The 20,459-nt window shown below is 37.9% G+C and overlaps 2 pseudogenes; one reads left to right on the plus strand and one right to left on the minus strand.

Moving 5' to 3' along the window:
• Positions 1–503: 503 nt before the first annotated feature.
• On the minus strand, positions 504–1,255 carry LOC133749249 (olfactory receptor 7A17-like; annotated as a pseudogene).
• A 670-nt stretch (positions 1,256–1,925) lies between these two features.
• LOC133749250 (olfactory receptor 7A10-like) overlaps positions 1,926–20,459 on the plus strand; it is a 31,692-nt pseudogene continuing 13,158 nt past the window's right edge.

Genomic DNA, 20,459 nt, shown 5'->3' on the forward strand with positions numbered 1-20,459 from the left:
CCAGTTAGCAAACACACAGATGTATTGAGTTCCGCTATCAGGAAGAGCCATTAGTGATACACCAGGAATGATGGAGATAAAGGAGAAAGATTGTGGCCTCAGATTTTCTTAACCTACACCCAGTAAATGACCTCAGTTGCCAGCTGTAGTCTCACTATGGGAGTAGCAAAACACATAACATGTTGTTCAGTAAAACAAAAAGCTGCTCAGTATGAACACATTGTGTGTAGAGAACTTAAGATAGGCTACTGTCCCAAGAGATGATGGTGAATTCCAACTGTTTCTGTGTTTGGAAAGTCTTTGGGAAAGCAGGAAAGTAAGAAAAGGAAAGATGCTTAGATACTGAAGAGAGCAGAAGGCGTAAAGAGCAAGTTGCTTAAATTAGACAGGTGGAAATCAGAGTAACACCAACTCCAGAGACCAAAATGAAGGAGAAAATTCTACTTTCACAATCTGGTCATGGAATCAGGATTTCTGGTCCAAGCATTTGAGTCCTACAATTATCAGTGCTTCCTTAGCTCCAGAGCAATGGACCCTTGTATAGTTTCTAGAGCCTTCTTTATGTCTTTATTCCTCAGACTATAGGTGAAGGGGTTCAGCATGGGGGTGACCACAGTGTACATCACTGAGGCCATGGCAGGTGAGTGTGCGTTGTGGGTAACAGCTGAAGTGAAGTAGACACCTAGACCTGTGCAATAGAATAAGGAGACAATGGACAGGTGAGAGGCACAGGTGGAGAATGTTTTATGCTTCCCCTGAGCAGAGGAGATTGCACGGATGGAGGAGATGATCTTAGAGTAGGAGTACAGGATCCCAGCCAGTGAACCAATAGAAGCAGCACAGGTGTGAAGTATATGACCATGTCATTAAGAAAAGTGTCAGAGCAGCCAAGTTGGGCCACTTGATTCAGTTCACAAAAAAGTAAAGAATTTCCATGGGTACACAGAAGGACAGCCATAGCACCAGTAGGCTTTGTAACAAGGCATGCAGGAAATTGATGACCCAGCACACCAGGGCCGCTGCACACAGAGCCGGGGGTTCATGATGACCGTGTAGGGCAAGGGGTGACAGATGGCCATGAACCTGTCATAGGCCATCACAGGCAGGAGAAAACTGTCCAGCGCTGCAAAAAGCAGGAAGAAGAACATCTGGGTGATGCAGCCTGTGTAGGTGATGGCTTTGCTTTGGGGATGGTGGTGGAGGTGAAGCAGATGTCCACCAAGGACAGGTTGGAGAGGAAGAAGTACATGGGCATGTGGAGGTGGGGGTCTTAGAGGATGGCCAGGATGATGAGCAGGTTCCCAGCCATAGTGACCAGGTACATGGAGAGGAGGAGACCAAATATGAGGGGCTACAGCTCTGGGTCCTCTGAGGATCCCAGGACAAGAAATCTTAAATTTTTTGAATTGTCCCCTGATGCCATTGGTTGAGACAACTACTAAGAAAGAGATAATTACATGATTACTGAGGAGCCAATGCTCACATAGGGGAAATTCTACCATTTATATGTTGCAGGCAAACACTGATTTATATACACTGTGCATGGATCTGGTCTCATGTAGGACTCAATTAGGCCATTTGAAACTTCTTATTAGCATCTCTGAGCAGAGTTTCCTTCCCACTTAGCATTTTCCCTAAATGTATCTATATATTCCACTATTTTAATAAGTAATGATTTCCTATGGTTGAACTGTATAAATTGACTTCCAATCATGTTTCAAGCATTGGCCAATCAGAAGTCTAGTATCTTAGAAGAACAAAATTGTCTACATCCCAGTGATGGAGATGGAATATAAGAGAACATATAAATGCTTTGAATAAAATGAAAGCAGCTATAAAGGAGAATGTGTCCACAGTGTTATTTTCTAGTTGTTTAAGTAGGACTAGAACCTGGGGATCATTGCCCAGTGACCAAGAGCCACGAGATGATTTGTGGAAGTGTGGATCACATCAAGGGTATGAAGACGGCCAAGGCCCCCTGGTGGCTGTTATTACACAATAGGAGCATTCCAAAGAAGTGAGGATGGCAGTGGTGATGAGCAAGAGGGAGAGTGGTGGGGGAGGGGACACAGGATGTCTGTGTCAACACAGACTCCATCATCCTCTGGGGAGCCTCTTGTACCTCATTCATTTTTTAAACTTTATTTTATTTACTCTAACATAAAGAGAACCTATTTAATGCAGTTCAAGGATACAATTCTAAGAGTAGCATATTTCCTCTCCTCCCTCCCTTCTCCCTCCTCCTTTACCTCTTTCTCCCTTTCTTCACTCTCTTCCTCCTCCTTCTTCTCTCTCCCCCTTTCTCCCTCCTTCTCTCCCCCACTCTTTCTTTCTTTCACATTTTTGAAATGACATATTTTTACTATTCTCTCTATGTATTTCTTCAATTTTCTAAGATTAAAAATCCTTTAAATATTAAAAATTTAAACAGATGTAAAAATGTTTAAGGTCCCATGTGATATGTGAGTACCTGCCTACATTGTATTGTGTCAAATCAGTGTGTGTCTATGGATACAGACATCTATCTACTCAAAAATGGGGCATTTCTTCGGGGTCTAAAACATCCAAACTCTGTTCTGTTTCAGAGAAATTCATCATTCATTTCCATGATCTATAGTTGCCCTACCATGCAATAGAACCCAGTAATGTCTTACTTCTCCCTAACTGTTCCCTCTCCATTCTCTAATATCCACCATTAGACTTTATCTTTGTGTTTGAAAAGGCAACCACTGATTTGAACAGGATTCCTTCTAAGTATCATATGTTGATTGAGTTCTTGTCTGAGGAACATTGTCACCTTGGAATAATGATTCCAGATAACTCAGCTTGAACACTGTTCTCATCTCACAGCAGGTCCACACAAGCACACAAACACACAGAGACAAACACGGACACAGATACTGTGGCCTTTTGGGGCCGTGTTTGTACCGTGCCCTTCGCATCCCTGGCTGCTTGGATAGGGCAACACATGGACATGACATACGCGGGACAAATCTAGTTCTTTCCCACAAAAAAGTGTAAATTCCACCCGAAGTTCCAGCTTCAAAAACCTCCCATGAACAAAGAAATGTGGGACTCTATTCTGGTATGGTCATTTTCACTGTTTTATTTTTGATGACTTTGAGAGAGAGAGAGAGAGAGAGAGAGAGATGCCAGGATTGTGGTGTAGCGGGGTTAAGCCCCCACTTGCAATGTCAGCATACCATATGGGTGCTGGTTCAAGACCCAGCTTCTCCATTTCCAATCCAGCTCCCTCCTAATGCACCTGGGAAAGCAGCAGAAGATGTCTCAAGTGCTTGGGCACCTGTGTCCATGTAGGAGACCTGGAAGAAGCTCGTGGCTCTGGTTTCAACCTGGCCCACCCTGGCTGTTGCGGCCTTTTGGGGAGTGAACCAGTGGATGCTAGACTCTCTAGACTCTCTCTCTCTCTTTCTCTTTATCTCTCTCTCTCTCTCTCTCTCTCTCTCTAGCTCTGCATTTCAGATAAAGAAATACTATTTTAAAAATGTGAGCAGGAAATGAATCTAATGTTATCAGTTCACTTATGTGAAGATTCTAACATGACTGAGTAGAAAAGATGATGCTGAGTGAAGGTTAAAGAAAAATTGATGTCAAATGATGGTGGAGGCAATGCAACCTTCAGAAATAGATATAAATAGATATAACTGGACAAGCTCAGAGACACCATAGGAAATAACAGGAAGAGAAAATGGATGTACACATATACAAGATGATTTGTCAGCTTGGATGAGGTCAGGAACATTCTGCATCTATGAAGCAAAGGCAGGGGTAGGGCAGTAAGACAGCCTTATGGACTTGGTAACACACTTGACTATCCCTCAAACACTCACACACAGATGTGCACACACTCACACAGGCACACTCACGTACACACATGCACACATTCACATACACACATGTGTACACCCACACACACATGTGCACACACTCACACATGCACACACTTGTTCACACCCCCACATATACCCACACACATGCACACTCACACACATGTGCACACCCACATACAAATGCACACACTCATACCCCACATACACAAACACACACACATGAATGGCAGGCAGAAATGTTTTCAGTTTCAAAGACAATCTCTTGTTCAGAATCTGTCTCATCACCAGAAAATCTCAATCTGAACCATTTCAAAAATTAAAAACAGCAGAGCTGGATGTCTGGTGCTGCATTTAAGATGCTGCCTGGGACACCCACATCCCAGATCAGGTTGCCCGACTGTGAGTCGTGGCTCTGCTCCTGATTCCAGCGTCCTGCTAATGCACCCTCGGGGGGATTACAGTGGCAACTCAGCTGCGTGGATTTTCTGCCAGTCACACAGGACACCCACACTGAGTTCTCGGCATGGGACATCTTTGGCCTGGCCCAGTCTTAGCTGTTGTAGGGATTTTCAGAATGAACTAGAGGAGAGTGCCTCTCCCTTTTGCTTATATGTCTTTGTCTATTTCTTTTTGTTTCTCTCCTATTCAAATAAATATATTAGTATAATTATATAAATTATAATAAATATATGCTATATATAATATATAATATACAATATATAATATATATTATATAATAATATATAATAGTACATATTACTATATTATATATTATATGATATATATGATATAATATATAATATAGTGCACATATAATATAATGTATATTATATTAATATATTAACCAATTATATATATTATATATATTATATATAATATATATTATTATATATTATATAATATATAATATATTATATATATTATATATTATATTATATATTATATATATTATTAATTATATATTATATATTATTTATTATTATATACATTATATATTCTAAGGCATTTTTTGCATATCATATAATATAATTATAATATAATATTCTTATAATCAAGATAATTATATATATTCTATATTATATATTATATATTATATTATATGTTATGTATAATTATATACATTATAATATATATTTTATGCATATAATATATAATATAATATCAGTAATATTAATAATCATTATTATGTAAAATATTTTCAACACTAATATTAATACATTATTAATAATATATTAATAAGAATATTCACATATAATATGTAATTAATATTCATAATAGTTAATATTAATTATTTATTAATTTTTTTTATATTTTTTTAATTAAACTTTTATTTAATGAATATAAATTTCCAAAGTATAGCTTATGGGTTACAATGGCTTCCCCCCTCCCATAACTTCCCTCCCGCCCGCTACCCTCCCCTTTCCCGCTCCCTTTCCCCTTCCATTCATGTAAAGATTCATTTTCAATTCTCTTTGTATACAGAAGATCAGTTTAGTATATATTAGGTAAAGATTTCAACTTTTTGCCCATATAGCAACATCAAGTGAAAAAACTACCATTGGATTACTAATTATAGCATTAAATAGCAATGTACAGCACATTAAAGACAGAGATCCTACATAATTTTTTTTTTCAAATTAATTAATTTTCTATGCCATTTCCATTTTAACACCAGGTTGTTTTTTTTTTTTTCATTTCCAATTCTCTTTATATACAGAAGATCACTTCAGTATATAATTAGCAAAGACCTCATCAGTCTGCGCCCACACAGAAACGCAAAGTATAAAAATACCGTTTCAGTACCAGTCATAGCATCACTTGGCTTTAGACGACACATTAGGGACAGATCCCACATGGGGTGTAAGTACACAGTGACTCCTGTTGCTGATTTAACAATTTGACACTCCTGTTCATGGCGTCAGTAATCTCCCTAGGCTCTAGTCATGAGTTGCCAGGGCTATGGAAGCCTTTAGAGTTCGCTGACTTTGATCTTATTCCGATAGGGTCATAGTCAAAGTGGAGGTTCTCTCCTCCCTTCGGAGAAGGGTACCTCCTTCTTTGATGGCCCCGTTCTTTCCACTGGGATCTCACTCACAGAGATCATTCATTTAGGTCTTTTTTTTTTTTTTCCATGATATCTTGGCTTTCCATGCCTGCTATACTCTCATGGGCTCTTCAGCCAGATCTGAATGCCTTGAGGGCTGATTCTGAGGCCAGAGTGTTGTTTAGGACATCTGCCATCCTATGAGTCTGCTGTGTATCCCACTTCCCATGTTGGATCTTTCTCTCCCTTTTTGTTTCTATCAGTTAGTATTAGCAGATACTTGTCTTGTTTGTGTGATCTCTTTGAGTCTTAGACCTATCAGAGCTATCAATTGTGAGCTGAAATTGGTCACTTGGACTAGTGCGATGGCATTGGTACATGCCATCTTGATGGAATTGTGTTGGAATCCCCTGGCACGTTTCTAACTCCACCATTTGCGGCCAGTCCGATTGAGCATGTTCCAAATTGTTCATCTCCTCCCTCTCTTTTTCCACTCTTAGATTTAACAGGGATCACTTTTCAGTTAAAATTTAAACACCTAAGAATAATTGTGTGTTAATTACTGAGTTCAACCAATAGTACTAGAACAACAACAATAACAACAAATACTAGAATGGATAAAGTATTACATTGTACATCTAAAGTCAGGACAGGAGCTGATCAGTTCATTGTTGCTTATAGTGTCCATTTCACTTAACAGGTTTCCCCTTTGGCACTCAGTTGTCACCGATCAGGGAAAACAAATGATATTTTTCTCTTTGGGTCTGGCTTAATTCACTCAGCATGATGTTTTCCAGATTGCTCCATCTTGTTGCAAATGACTGGGTTTCGTTGTTTCTTACTGCTGTATAGTATTCTATGGAGTACATGTCCCATAATTTCTTTATCCAGTCTACTGTTGATGGGCATTTGGGTTGGTTCCAGGTCTTAGCTATTGTGAATTGAGCTGCAATAAACATTAATGTGCAGATGGCTTTTTTATTAGCCAAATTAATTTCCTTTGGGTAAATTCCAAGGAGTGGGATGGCTGGGTTGTATGGTAGGGTTATGTTCAGGTTTCTGAGGAATCTCCAGACAGACTTCCATAGTGGCTTAACCAGTTTGCATTCCCACCAACAGTGGGTTAGTGTCCCTTTTTCCCCACATCCTCTCCAGCATCTGTTGTTGGTAGATTTCTGAATGTGAGCCATTCTCACCGGGGTGAGGTGGAACCTCATTGTGGTTTTGATTTGCATTTCTCTGATTGCTAGTGATCTTGAACATTTTTTCATGTGTCTGTTGGCCATTTGTATTTCCTCTTTCGAAAAATGTCTATTGAGGTCCTTGGCCCATCTCTTTAGTGGGTTGTTTGTTTTGTTGTTGTGGATTTTCTTGATTTCTTTGTAGATTCTGGTTATCAATCCTTTATCTGTAGTATAGTTTGCGAATATTTTTTCCCATTCTGTTGGTTGCCTCTTCACTTTCCTGACTGTTTCTTTTGAAGTACAGAAACTTCTCAATTTGATGCAATCCCAAATGTTAATTTTGGTTTTGACTGCCTGTGCTGTTGGAGTATTTTCCAGGAAGTCTTTGCCCGTGCCTATATCTTGCAGGGTTTCTCCAATGCTCTCTAATAATTTGATGGTTTCATGGTTTCGGGTCGTAGATTTAAGTCTTTAATCCATGTTGAGTGGATTTTTGTGTAAGGTGATAGGTATGGGTCTTGCTTCAAGCTTCTGCACGTGGAAATCCAATTTTCCCAGCACCATTTATTGAATAGACTGTCCTTATTCCAGGGATTAGATTTGGATCTTTGGTCAAATATAAGTTGGCTGTAGATGTTTGGATTGATTTCTGGTGTTTCTATTCTGTTCCATTGGTCTATCCATCTGTTTCTGTACCAGTACCATGCTGTTTTGATAACAACTGCCCTGTAGTATGTCCTGAAATCAGGTATTGTGATGCCTCCGGCTTTGTTTTTGTTGTACAGGATTGCTTTGGCTATTCGAGGTCTTCTGTGTCTCCATATGAATTTCAGCATCGTTTTTTCTAGGTCTGAGAAGAAGGTCTTCGGGATCTTAATGGGTATTGCATTGAATGTATAAATTGCTTTTGGGAGAATAGACATTTTGATGATATTGATTCTTCCAATCCATGAGCATGGAAGATTTCTCCATTTTTTGGTATCCTCTTCTATTTCTTTCTTTAAGGTTTTGTAGTTTTCATCGTAGAGATCTTTAACGTCTTTGGTTAAGTTTATTCCAAGATATTTGATTGTTTTTGTAGCTATTGTGAATGGGATTGATTTTAGAAGTTCTTCCTCAGCCGTGGCATTGCCTGTGTATACAAAGGCTGTTGATTTTTGTGGATTGATTTTATATCCTGCTACTTTGCCAAACTCTTCGATGAGTTCCAGCAGTCTCTTAGTAGAGTTCTTTGGGTCCCCTAAATAAAGAATCATATCATCTGCAAAGAGGGATAGTTTGAGTTCGTCCTTCCCGATTTGTATCCCTTTAATTTCTTTTTCTTGCCTAATAGCTCTGGCCAAAACTTCCAGAACTATATTGAATAGCAGTGGTGAGAGAGGGCATCCCTGTCTGGTACCAGATTTCAGTGGAAATGCTTCCAACTTTTCCCCATTCAATAGGATGTTGGCCGTGGGTTTTTCATATATTGCTTTGATTGTATTGAGGAATGTTCCTTCCATACCCAGTTTGCTTAGAGTTTTCATCATGAAAGGGTGTTGTATTTTATCAAATGCTTTCTCTGCGTCTATTGAGAGAATCATATGGTTTTTCTTCTGCAGTCTGTTAATGTAGTGTATTACGTTGATTGTTTTGCGAATGTTGAACCATCCCTGCATACCGGGGATGAATCCCACTTGGTCTGGGTGGATGATCTTTCTGATGTGTTGTTGCATTCTATTGGCCAGAATTTTATTGAGGATTTTTGCATCTATGTTCATCAGGGATATTGGTCTGTAATTCTCTTTCAATGTTGCGTCTCTTTCTGGCTTAGGAATTAAGGTGATGGTGGCTTCATAGAAAGAATTTGGGAGGATTCCCTCTTTTTCGATTGCTCTGAATAGTTTGAGAAGAATTGGAGTTAGTTCTTCTCTAAATGCCTGGTAGAACTCAGCAGTGAATCCATCTGGCCCTGGGCTTTTCTTTGTTGGGAGGGCCTTTATTACTGTTTCAATTTCTGTGTCAGTTATTGGTCTGTTTAGGTTTTCTATGTCTTCCTGGCTCAATTTAGGGAGGTTGTATGTGTCCAAGAATCTGTCCATTTCTGATAGATTTCCCTGTTTGCTGGCATACAAGTCCTTGTAGTAATTTCTGATGATTCTTTTTATTTCTGTGGCGTCTGTTGTTACGTTTCCCATTTCATCTCTGATCCTATTGATTTGGGTCTTTTCTCTTCTTTTTTTAGTTAGTTGGGCCAATGGGGTGTCAATTTTGTTTATTTTTTCAAAAAACCAGCTCCTCGTTTGGCTGATTTTTTGTAATGTTTTTTTGGATTCAATCCTGTTGATTTCTTCTCTGATTTTAATTATTTCTCTTCTCCTACTGGGTTTGGGTTTGGCTTGCTGCAGATTTTCTAGATCCTTGAGATGACTTGAAAGCTCATCTATTTGGTGCCTTTCCAATTTCTTGATGTAGGCACCTATTGATATAAACTTTCCTCTTAACACTGCTTTTGTTGTATCCCATAGGTTTTGGTATGTTGTGCTGTTATCCTCATTTACTTCCAGAAAATTTTTGATTTCTCTTTTAATTTCTTCTATGACCCATTGTTCATTCAGGAGCATGTTGTTCAATCTCCATGTGTTTGCACGTGCTCTAGGGATTCCTGAGTTGCCAATTTCCAATTTCATTCCTTTGTGGTCTGAGAAGCTGCATGGTATGATTCTAATTCTTTTGAATTTGCTGAGACTTGCTTTATGGCCTAGTATGTGGTCAATCCTAGAGAGGGTTCCATGTACTGCTGAGAAGAATGTAAAGTCCTTAGATGTAGGATGAAATGTTCTGTAGATATCTGTTAGATCCATTTGGGCTATAGTGTCATTTAAATCTACTGTCTCCTTGTTGATCTTCTGTCCTGTTGATCTGTCTATCTCTGAGAGTGGAGTATTGAAGTCCCCCAGTACTATTGCATTGGGGTCTAAGTCTCCCTTTAAGTCCCTTAACAAGTCTTTTAAATAAGCTGGTGCCCTATGATTAGGTGCATATATGTTGATAATCGTTATATCTTCCTGTTGAATGGATCCCTTAATCATTATATAGTGCCCCTCTTTGTCTCTCCTAACAGTTTTTGTGGTAAAGTTTATGTTGTCCGATATTAAGATGGCTACGCCCGCTCTCTTTTCATTTCTGTTGGCGTGGTATATCTTTTTCCAGCCTTTCACTCTCAGCTTGTATGGATCATTGTTGGATAGATGGGTTTCTTGTAAGCAGCAAAAGGATGGGTTTTGTTCCTTAACCCAGTCAGCCAATCGGTGTCTTTTAACTGGACAGTTCAAGCCATTAACATTCAATGTGACTATTGAGAAGGAGTAACTTTGCCCTGCCATTTGCCAAAGATATTTTCTAATATCTGGTTTGAGATTCCTGTGATCTTTTGCTGTGAGGTTTCCTTCCTTTAACTTCTTTCATATTGGTGACCGTGTTTCTGTGTTTCTGTATGTAACACATCTTTAAGCATCTTTTGCAGGGCTGGACGAGTGGCGACAAATTCTTTCAATTTCTGTTTGCTGTGAAAGGTCTTAATTTCACCTTCATTCACAAATGAGAGCTTTGCAGGATATAATATTCTGGGCTGGCAGTTTTTCTCTCTTAGTACCTGGGCTATGTCTCGCCATTCCCTTCTAGCTTGTAGGGTTTCTGATGAGAAGTCTGCTGTGAGTCTAATTGGAGATCCTCTAAGAGTAATCTGACGTTTCTCTCTTGCACATTTTAGGATCTTTTCTTTGTGTTTCACTGTGGTGAGTTTGATTACGACGTGTCGTGGTGAGGATCTCTTTTGATCATGTTTATTAGGGGTTCTCTGAGCTTCCTGTACTAAGATGCCTCTGTCCTTCTCCAAACTTGGGAAATTTTCTGCTAGTATCTCACTAAAAAGGCCTTCTAATCCTTTCTCCCTTTCCATGCCTTCAGGAACTCCTAGAACCCGAATGTTAGGTTTTTTAATAGTATCCTGTAGGTTCCTGACAGTATTTTTTAGATTTCTGATTTCTTCTTCTTTTCTTTGATTTGACTGTTTCCTTTCCTGTTCTCTGTCTTCTAATTCCGATATTCTCTCTTCTGCTTCACCCATTCTGTTTTTAAGGCTCTCTAATGTGTTTGCCATTTGATCTATTGTGTTCTTCATTTCATTGTGGTTTTTTGTCAGTATCGCGAATTCCTGCTCCATTAGTTTTTTCATTTCATTTTGATTCCTCCTTAATATTTCATTTTCACGGGAGAGATTTTCTATCTTGTCCATTAAGGATTTCTGTAGTTCAAGAATTTGTTTTTGAGAACTTCTTAATGTTCTTATCATAAATTTTTTGAAATCTGTATCTTTCATTTCTTCTATCTCATAATCTTCATAATCTTGCATTGGCGTGTCTTGTTCACTTGGGGGCGTCATAGTGCCTTCCCTGTCCTTGGTACCTCCGCTTCTATGTTTCTTGCTTGGCATGTTAGAGATAATTTGTGGTGTTTTTGTTTTTGTTTTTTTCTCTCGTTATACTATGCCTCTAAGTGAGCTGTCTGCTTTGTTGGAGCCTTAGGGGCTGTGATGGGTGTGGCCAGAGAGCTATGCTTGTTTCTTCAGGTTTAAGGCTGTGTAAAGAGCAACTCTCCCAGATTTCTCACTCACTTGCTCCTTGCTGGCTCGCTCTCTCTCTCTCTCTTTTTTTTTTTTTTTGACTCAGTTGGGAGTGGGGTTGAGTGTAGTTGAAATCTGGCCTTTGTGAGTATTCGTTTGATCTACCCCTGGGACCATCCACAGAGATTATGCAGCCCTCAATGTGTTCTCCAGTTTCGCTAAAGATACTGAGTTTGGCTGAGCTTTACATATGTAAATTCGCAGTGTTCTTTGTTTTGCTTGGTGAGTGAAGGGAGAGGCCTCTGTTCCCCCTCCCCCCAATGTCTCGGACTTCTCAGGTCTTTGTCTTACCCTCCTCCTCCGTTCCCGCGCTGGCGAGATTCTGAGGCACTGGCTCCTCTCTCGCCGCTGCCACTCGGCTCCTCTCGGTTGGTTTTCCACGCGGTGGGTTCCCTGTAAGTCCTCTGTGTCTCATCCACGAGATCCGGAAGCGTTTCCTCTGCCGTTTTTTTCTTGAGTCTTTTCCTGAGGCTACAGTAATTCCACTTTTATGAAAGTTTATTTTCCCAAACTAAGGCACACGTCCTCACTATCCGCCATCTTGGCTCCGCCCCCGGTGTTAACTTTTCAATTATTTATTAATTTTAATACAAATTATTAGTATTAATAATATTTTATATAATAATTATAATATTATGTATTATGTAGATTATAAATTATATAATATATTATATATATAATAATTAATATATTATATATTAATTATATATATATATAAATTATATAATATATTATATATAATAATTAATATATTAATATATATTATATGTATTAATTATATCTTAATATATTATTATATTATATTATATTATATTATTATATATAATAATATATGATAATATTAATGTATTATATAATATATGATAATAATATAATAATATATAATGTATATAATATATATATTTTATACAATATATTATACATATACTATGATATATATAATATATAATATAATATATATTTTATACAATATATTATACATATACTATAATATAATATATTAATATATATAATATTATCTATAATATATTAGATATATTAATATATATTATTATATACTATATATTATTATATAAAACATATTATATATTATATTGTATATAATATACATTATATATTATATAATATATTGTATTATATAATATACAAATATATATTTATATATGTTTATATTATTATATATAATGATATTTATGTGTATAAAATACATATATAATGTATATAAAATATATATTATATATTTATATATAAATATATATTCTATGTGATATATGTAGTATATATATTATATATACTATATAATAATATATATTATATATGCATACATATAATAGTATATAAATATTTATATACATTACTATTTGTATATATTATATATAAATATATATTATAAATATATTATTATATATGTACATATAATAATATATAAATATTATATATTATTATATATTATATATAATCTATATATAATATAATATATAATATAATATAAAATTATAATATGATATAAAGATATATATTTATATTATATATTATATATTAATGTATATAATTATTAAAATATATAAAAATATAATAATTATTATATTTATATATAATTAATATATAATTATTATAATATATAAATATAATATAAATAAAGATAATATATTTACAATATAAATATATTACATATATAATATAAATATATTATAAATATATTGTTAATTTTATTATATAATATATATTATAGATATTATAATTATATAAATTATATTTATATAAATATATTTATAATAATAAATATAATTAAATATTTAATATTTACATTTAATACAATTAACTATAATTTAAATATAATTAAATATTAAAACTGAAATGCCCTTAATTGCCTGTCTTTTCCTCCAGAGCTGCCACCCTCTTTCTTTTTTTTTTTAAGATTTTACTTATTTATTTGAGAGGCAGAGTTACAGACACACACACACACCCACACAGGTATCTTGTATAGGCTAGTTCACTCTCAAAATGGCTGCAATGGCTGGAGCTTGGCCAATCCAAAGCCAGAAGCCAGGAGCTTCTTCTGGGTCTCCCACATGGTTGCAGGGGCCCAAGGACTTGGGCGATCTTCTGCAGCTTCCCAGGTACATTAGCAGGGAGCTTGATTGGAAGACGAGCGGATGTGACTAGAACCAGCACACATTTGGGGTGTTGGCACTGAAGAGACTTAGCCCACTACACCACAGTGTCAGCCCCCACCATCTTTCTTTACACCCCTTAATTGCCAAGATTCTTGGATCCCTGTTCTACTTTTACAGAACTGCTTTGTGCTTCTGAATTCCTGCTCTGACAGGGCTTCCACTAGGACCATCTAATTGTCAACAAGGAATCCCGTGTTGCTGGTTTCAGTGGACACTCCTGTGTTTTAACACCATGAATAAACGCAATAATTCAGTATGAGAGCAAACAAATACATCAATCTCTCTATCTGAAATAGACTGGATTGCCTATCAGGTGACCTCAGGTAAGCGTTCTCAGCTTCCACTCTGGGCCTTTCCTGCAGGGCCTGCTGGGCTCTCAGACTCACCTGCATGGGTTCTCTGGGAAGAAGGTCTCTGGGTAGAGGTGTGACTCCTCCAGGGATGGCTGATGATGGACACTGAAGCTCTGTCCCACACAGACAGCAGGAAGGAGTCAAACATCAGTCCCTGAGCCAGTTGAAGATTGCAGTGAATTTACAGCTCCCCGTCTCTGCACAGTAGGCACATCTTCCTCGTGGGGCTCTGACCTATGAACACCTGATTCCCCATGAGGACTCTGGTCTGGGCAGAAACTTTCTGGCCGATCCTCTGTTCACATGAAATCAGGTTGAGATCCAAGATGGCGGAATAGGAAGGGAGCACATTGATATTCTTCAGCAAGACACAGGTTAATAAAAGTGGAGATACTGCAGGGTCAAGGAAGAGTAGGGGAAGAAACAACAGAGGAAACTCTACCGGAACTAGTGATTCACAGCGGACCTGCGTGGAGAGCGTGGGAGCCCAAGTTCGGGACACCAGCAGCAGACTCAACGCACCAGCGCTGGAACGCGAGGTGAGCCGAACCTCCATAGCCCGAGACACCAGCGGGCAAGCGGAAAGAGGAGGCTAGAGGGAACGAGGCTTGAAACTCCGTGGGGAAAAGTTCACCAGGCTCACTAGAAGAGAGAGAGAGGAAAAAAAAAAAAAGTGACCGAAACGGACACGAGTTTCTCTCTCTCCGCTCACCCCTCAAGGGCGAGCAAGACAAAGAGCAGGCGCCATTTTGGACATACGTCATAAGCAGGGCGACCTCAGGTCTGCACCGGCCCTGAGCCTAGCAGAAAAACCTGACTCTGGGGGGAGGGGTGAAACAACTGGAGATTAGCATCTAACTTGGCAACCCAGTGGGAGACTGCAGGAGAATTGGAGCCCACACCGAGGGCAGCAGAGATTCCCTGTGTGGTCCTTGGGAAAGAGCTTCCAATCTCTGGCTCCTGTGGGTATATCATTTGCCTGCTAACTACCTCCAATTACATTCAGCTGTGTGGAATTACTTCCCTTTTGAATCAACAAAAGAAAGAGACATTTACCACACCTAACCTGGGAGTGTCATCTTGACACACCCTCAACCCTGAGGAACCAAACACAGCTCTCAGTCCACACCCATCTCAAGCCTCTAAGGCTCCACTAAAAGCAGACAGTCCACTTAATCTAGAGTCATAGTATAACAAGAAAAAAAAAAACACCACAGTGAAGAAACCAAATATCTCCAACATGCCATACAACAAACGCAAAAACCAAGCTAACAAGAACAAGGAAGACACTATGACGCCCCCAAATGAAAAAGACACCCCAACTCAAGATTATGAAGATGAGGTGATCGAAGAAATGCAAGAAGCGGATCTCAAAATATTGATAAGAACATTAAGAAGTTCTCAAAAACAAATTCTTGAACTACAGAAATCCTTAAAGGACAAGATAGAAAATCTCTCTCGTGAAAGTGAAATATTAAGGAGGAATCAAAATGAAATGAAACAACTAGTGGAACAAGAAATGGTGATTGTGATGAGAAATCATAATGAAATGAAGAATTCAATAGATCAAATGACAAACACATTAGAGAGCATTAAAAACAGAATGGGCGAAGCAGAAGAGAGAATATCAGACTTAGAAGACAGAGAACAGGAAAGGAAACAGGCAAACCAAAGAAAAGAAGAAGAAATTAGAAATCTAAAAAATATTGTCGGGAATCTACAGGATACGATTAAAAAACCCAACATTCGGGTTCTAGGAGTTCCTGAAGGCATGGAAAGGGAGAAAGGATTAGAAGGCATTTTCAGTGAGATACTAGCAGAAAATTTCCCAGGTTTGGAGAAGGACAGAGGCATCTTAGTACAGGAAGCTTATAGAACCCCTAATAAACATGACCAAAAGAGATCCTCACCACGACACGTCATAATCAAACTCACCACAGTGAAACATAAAGAAAAGATTCTAAAAGGTGCAAGAGAGAAACGTCAGATTACTCTCAGAGGATCTCCAATTAGACTCACAGCAGACTTCTCATCAGAAACCCTACAAGCTAGAAGGGAATGGCGAGACATAGCCCAGGTACTAAGAGAGAAAAACTGCCAGCCCAGAATATTATATCCTGCAAAGCTCTCATTTGTGAATGAAGGTGAAATTAAGACTTTTCATAGCAAACAGAAACTGAAAGAATATGTTGCCACTCATCCTGCCCTGCAAAAGATGCTTAAAGATGTGTTACACACAGAAACACAGACACATGGTCACCAATATGAAAGAAGGTAAAGGAAGGAAACCTCACAGCAAAAGATCACAGGAAGCTCAATTTCTCTTTGACATAGAATTAAACTCTGATGCACTGTTAGAGCAATGTGTTAAAGTAATCTATTATGTTCTCTTGATGTCTGTTAAATTCTAATTGTTCAAAAACAGCTGAATTTTTATTAAGAGCTATGGGTTATTTAACTATGTGCTTATTTTCAAAGACTTGAATAATCACCTTGTAACAATGATCAAATTTGGACTATGTTATGTCATGATTTTAAGGAATCTTAGTTCAACTAGATATTTTGGATTTTGATATTGGTCTATTATGCTATGTTATATGTGCGTACATATTGTATGTCCACATGGGGAAATTTTATTAAGTTTTATTTTAAATGGCTTTTAGATAAGATTGTCCATAAATTTAAGCTGCTAAAATCAATCAAAGATACATTTTAATTTGTGGGACCTGAATCTGTGTATCATATGTTTTAAACTTGTTGGTAGAAAGAAACTAAAAACATTTTAATGGTTGTGCTTAAATTTACTGGTTAAACAAACTACACCATCTTAGATATTTAAGAGGTGTTTTCAAATACATGATTCTTAAAATTTATAGAAGGCATTGGACCTTCTGGTAAATGTTTTATTAAGTGCTTATCTAAGGGTTGAAACGGTTTGCTAAGTATTCATGTAATATTGCTATTTTCAGCAAGTGATCTAGGACTTGCTCCCTCATTTCTCTATTCTAAGCCCAACTTGTTCTTTCATTTCTCTATTCTCTTCAAGGTAGGGAATTAATTCTATTATGAAGGAATCTGTAGGACGCACAATTTAATCTTTAGACCTTATAAGAGATGGCTAACATTTTTCTGTAATAGCATAGCCAAAATAAGAGCTTAAATAATAATCTCATAGCTAGATTCACATCGCCATCAGCGAAGTATACAGTAAGTAGAAAAAAAAAAACCTCCCTTTCAGACCAAAGGGAAAGAAAGTTTTAAAGTGAGAATATAATTTTCCTCATGGGCATTGTCTACCTTAGAAAAACTACTACAGAACATGCCTGTGACTATAGACTTGTAGTTCAGGCCACCGAAGATTAGAGATGGGACATGGGCACTCCCTTGACTTGCATCCTCTGGTCTGCTTTAACACAAACTAGGAGGAAAAGAAAGCTAGGCATCAGAAGCAATGGGTGGCAGGCCTATTAATGGCTGATCTGTACGGTGATCTGCCCTCAAGGAGACCCAACAGGCCAGTCCACTGCAGTGGCTTTCAATGTGGTAAGTCTAGGCTTCAGCAGAAGTCAGCTTGTGAAGAGCCCTGGCAGCTCTGCCAAGAGTTGGGTCACTGGAAATGGACCTGCCCTGGACTCGAAGGATGCCCAGGTCAGAGCCACAGATCTTATTGGCTCCAAGCTGAAAAGCCCTTCACTCAGCCCAACTTCCAAAGTGACCACTGCAGCTGAGGGGATGGTCAAGTAGGGTCAGCAACATTGCAGGCAGAACTGTAAATTTCTTGTTAGAGATGCCCCCTGCCTTTACCTGGCCAGCTCTCCTCCCAGGCCAGCCAAGTAATGAAAGTCAACAGAGTGCCTTCCCCTAGGAGGTTCACACCTCCCTTAGGATATACGCCATGTGAAGAGATAGATAGGTCTGGGCCTCTTAACTTACAAGGCCTAAAGCCCACCAGATTATTATCAAGACCCTTCTATCAGGTTCTATTTGCCTCTCAATCAGAAAACTTAATTGTAGCTTAGACAACACCTTTCTTAGCTCCTCTAATAATGACTCTGTCCTTTGTTCTAGACCCTGTCTAGTACACTTGGGCCTCATTCCTTTGTAATCATAACCTCTACTCTACCACCAATGGCTCTACTCCCAACCTATGTGTACTGATGGTCCTCTTCCCCACTTAATGCTGTATAATTGTTCAGACCTGGTAAATGCCACTCTTAGGATCATTGGTTACTATCCTCACCCTGTCTTTTATGACCTTGTCTAAATATGATCAGAGTCGGGGAACTTGGAAGGCTTCCATGGCCTTGGCAACTCATGATGACAGCCTAGGGTGGTTACTGGTGCCATAAACTAGAGTGTCAATTTGTTGGGTCAACAACAGGAGCCACTGTGCGCTTGCTCCTGATGTGGGATCTCTGTCCTTAATGTACTGTACATTTTGATTTCATGCTATAACTAGTACTCAAACAGTATGTTTCACTTTGTGTTTCTATGTGGGTGCAAACTGTTGAAATCTTTACTTAATATATACTAAATTGATCTTCTTTATATAAGCAGAATTGAAAATTAATTTTAATGTGAATGGAAGGGGAGAGGGAGCGGGAGAGGGGAGGGTTGCGGGTGGGAGGGAAATTATGGGAAGGGGAAGCCATTGTAATCCATAAGCTGTATACTGGAAATTTATATTCATTAAATAAAAGTTAAAAAAAAAAGAAATCAGGTTGAAGTCATGAGTGCTCAGAGTTGATTATTCCTTCTCTGTGGATTCTCCTGCCTCCCAGAGGGCAAAGCTTTCAGCCACTGACCCTATTTGACTCAACACTTTCTCCAGAATGCAAGATGGAAGAACTCATCTTCAAGAAGTCCCTAGTGCTCTCCAATCCAACAGTTTGGTTGGGCATGCAGCTGCAACATATCAGGAACATGGTATTTCTCTCTTCAAGAAGGGGAAAACTGTTTCTCTATGTTAAACAAGGGCTCTTCACTTATAATGAGTTAGAAATTTTAATAACAATTTTTATAAATACAACTTTAAGAATATAGGTGTTCTTCCCACCATGAATGAGAAATTAGATTGCATTTATTTACTGTCACTTGGTTTTTCACATGTCTGTGAGTTAAAAGAGAGGTATTTGTATTTTATTTTATTTTATTTGACAGAATTTATGGGAGACACTGAACATTGGGTACATGTATACACTGTGTTATGATCAAATCAGGGTAATTAGCATATCGATCACCTCAAACAAGGAGCATTTCTTTGAGATGGGAACATTCAGAATCCTCTCTTGTAGATATTTTGGGATATACTGAGTCTTATTGTTAGCTGTAGTCATCCTATTGTGCAGTAGACAACAGAATTTATTCCTCTTGTCCATCAGAATCTTGCACCAATTGACCAGCCACTCCCCAGGCTCCTCTTCCCTAAACTCCCTGGCATTTGCTAACCACTCTTTCTTTGTCTACTTCTATGAGACCAACTCTGCAAGATTCTACTTATCAGTGAGTTGTGGTATTTGTCCTTCTGTGCCTGGCTTATTGCTCTTATCATGATCCTGCAATGGCATTCATGTTGTCTAGAATGACAGAATGCCCTTCTTCCAATAGCTGAACAGTATCCCATTGTGTATTAACACACAAAAATCAAAAGCTTTTATATACACAGGCAATGCCATGGCTGAGAAAGAACTTCTAAGATCAATCCTATTCACAACAGCTACAAAAGATTAAATCCCTTGAATAAATTTAACCAAGGAGGTCAAAGATCTCTATGCTCAAAAAAAAATCTTTAAAGAAAGAAAAAGGAGACACACACACACATAAAATGGAAAAGGCTTCCAAGTTCATGGATCGGAAGAATCAATATCATCAAAGTGTCCATACTACAGAAAGCAATTTACAAATTCAATGCAATCCCAATCAAAATACCAAGGACATTCTTCTCAGGTATAGAAAAAATGATGCTGAAATTCATATGGAAGCATGAGGCCCTGAAGAGCTACATCAATCTTACACAACAAAAACAAAGCTGAAGGCATCACAATACCAAATTTCAAGACATACCACAGGGCAGTTACAATCAAAACAGTCTGATACTGGCAAAAAAAAACACATAGATGTGTAGATCAATGGAATAGAAGAGAAACTCAGAAATCAATCTACACATCTACAACCAACTTATCTTTGA

Source organism: Lepus europaeus, chromosome 20, assembly GCF_033115175.1.
Source record: "Lepus europaeus isolate LE1 chromosome 20, mLepTim1.pri, whole genome shotgun sequence".
Taxonomy (NCBI): Eukaryota; Metazoa; Chordata; class Mammalia; order Lagomorpha; family Leporidae; genus Lepus; species Lepus europaeus.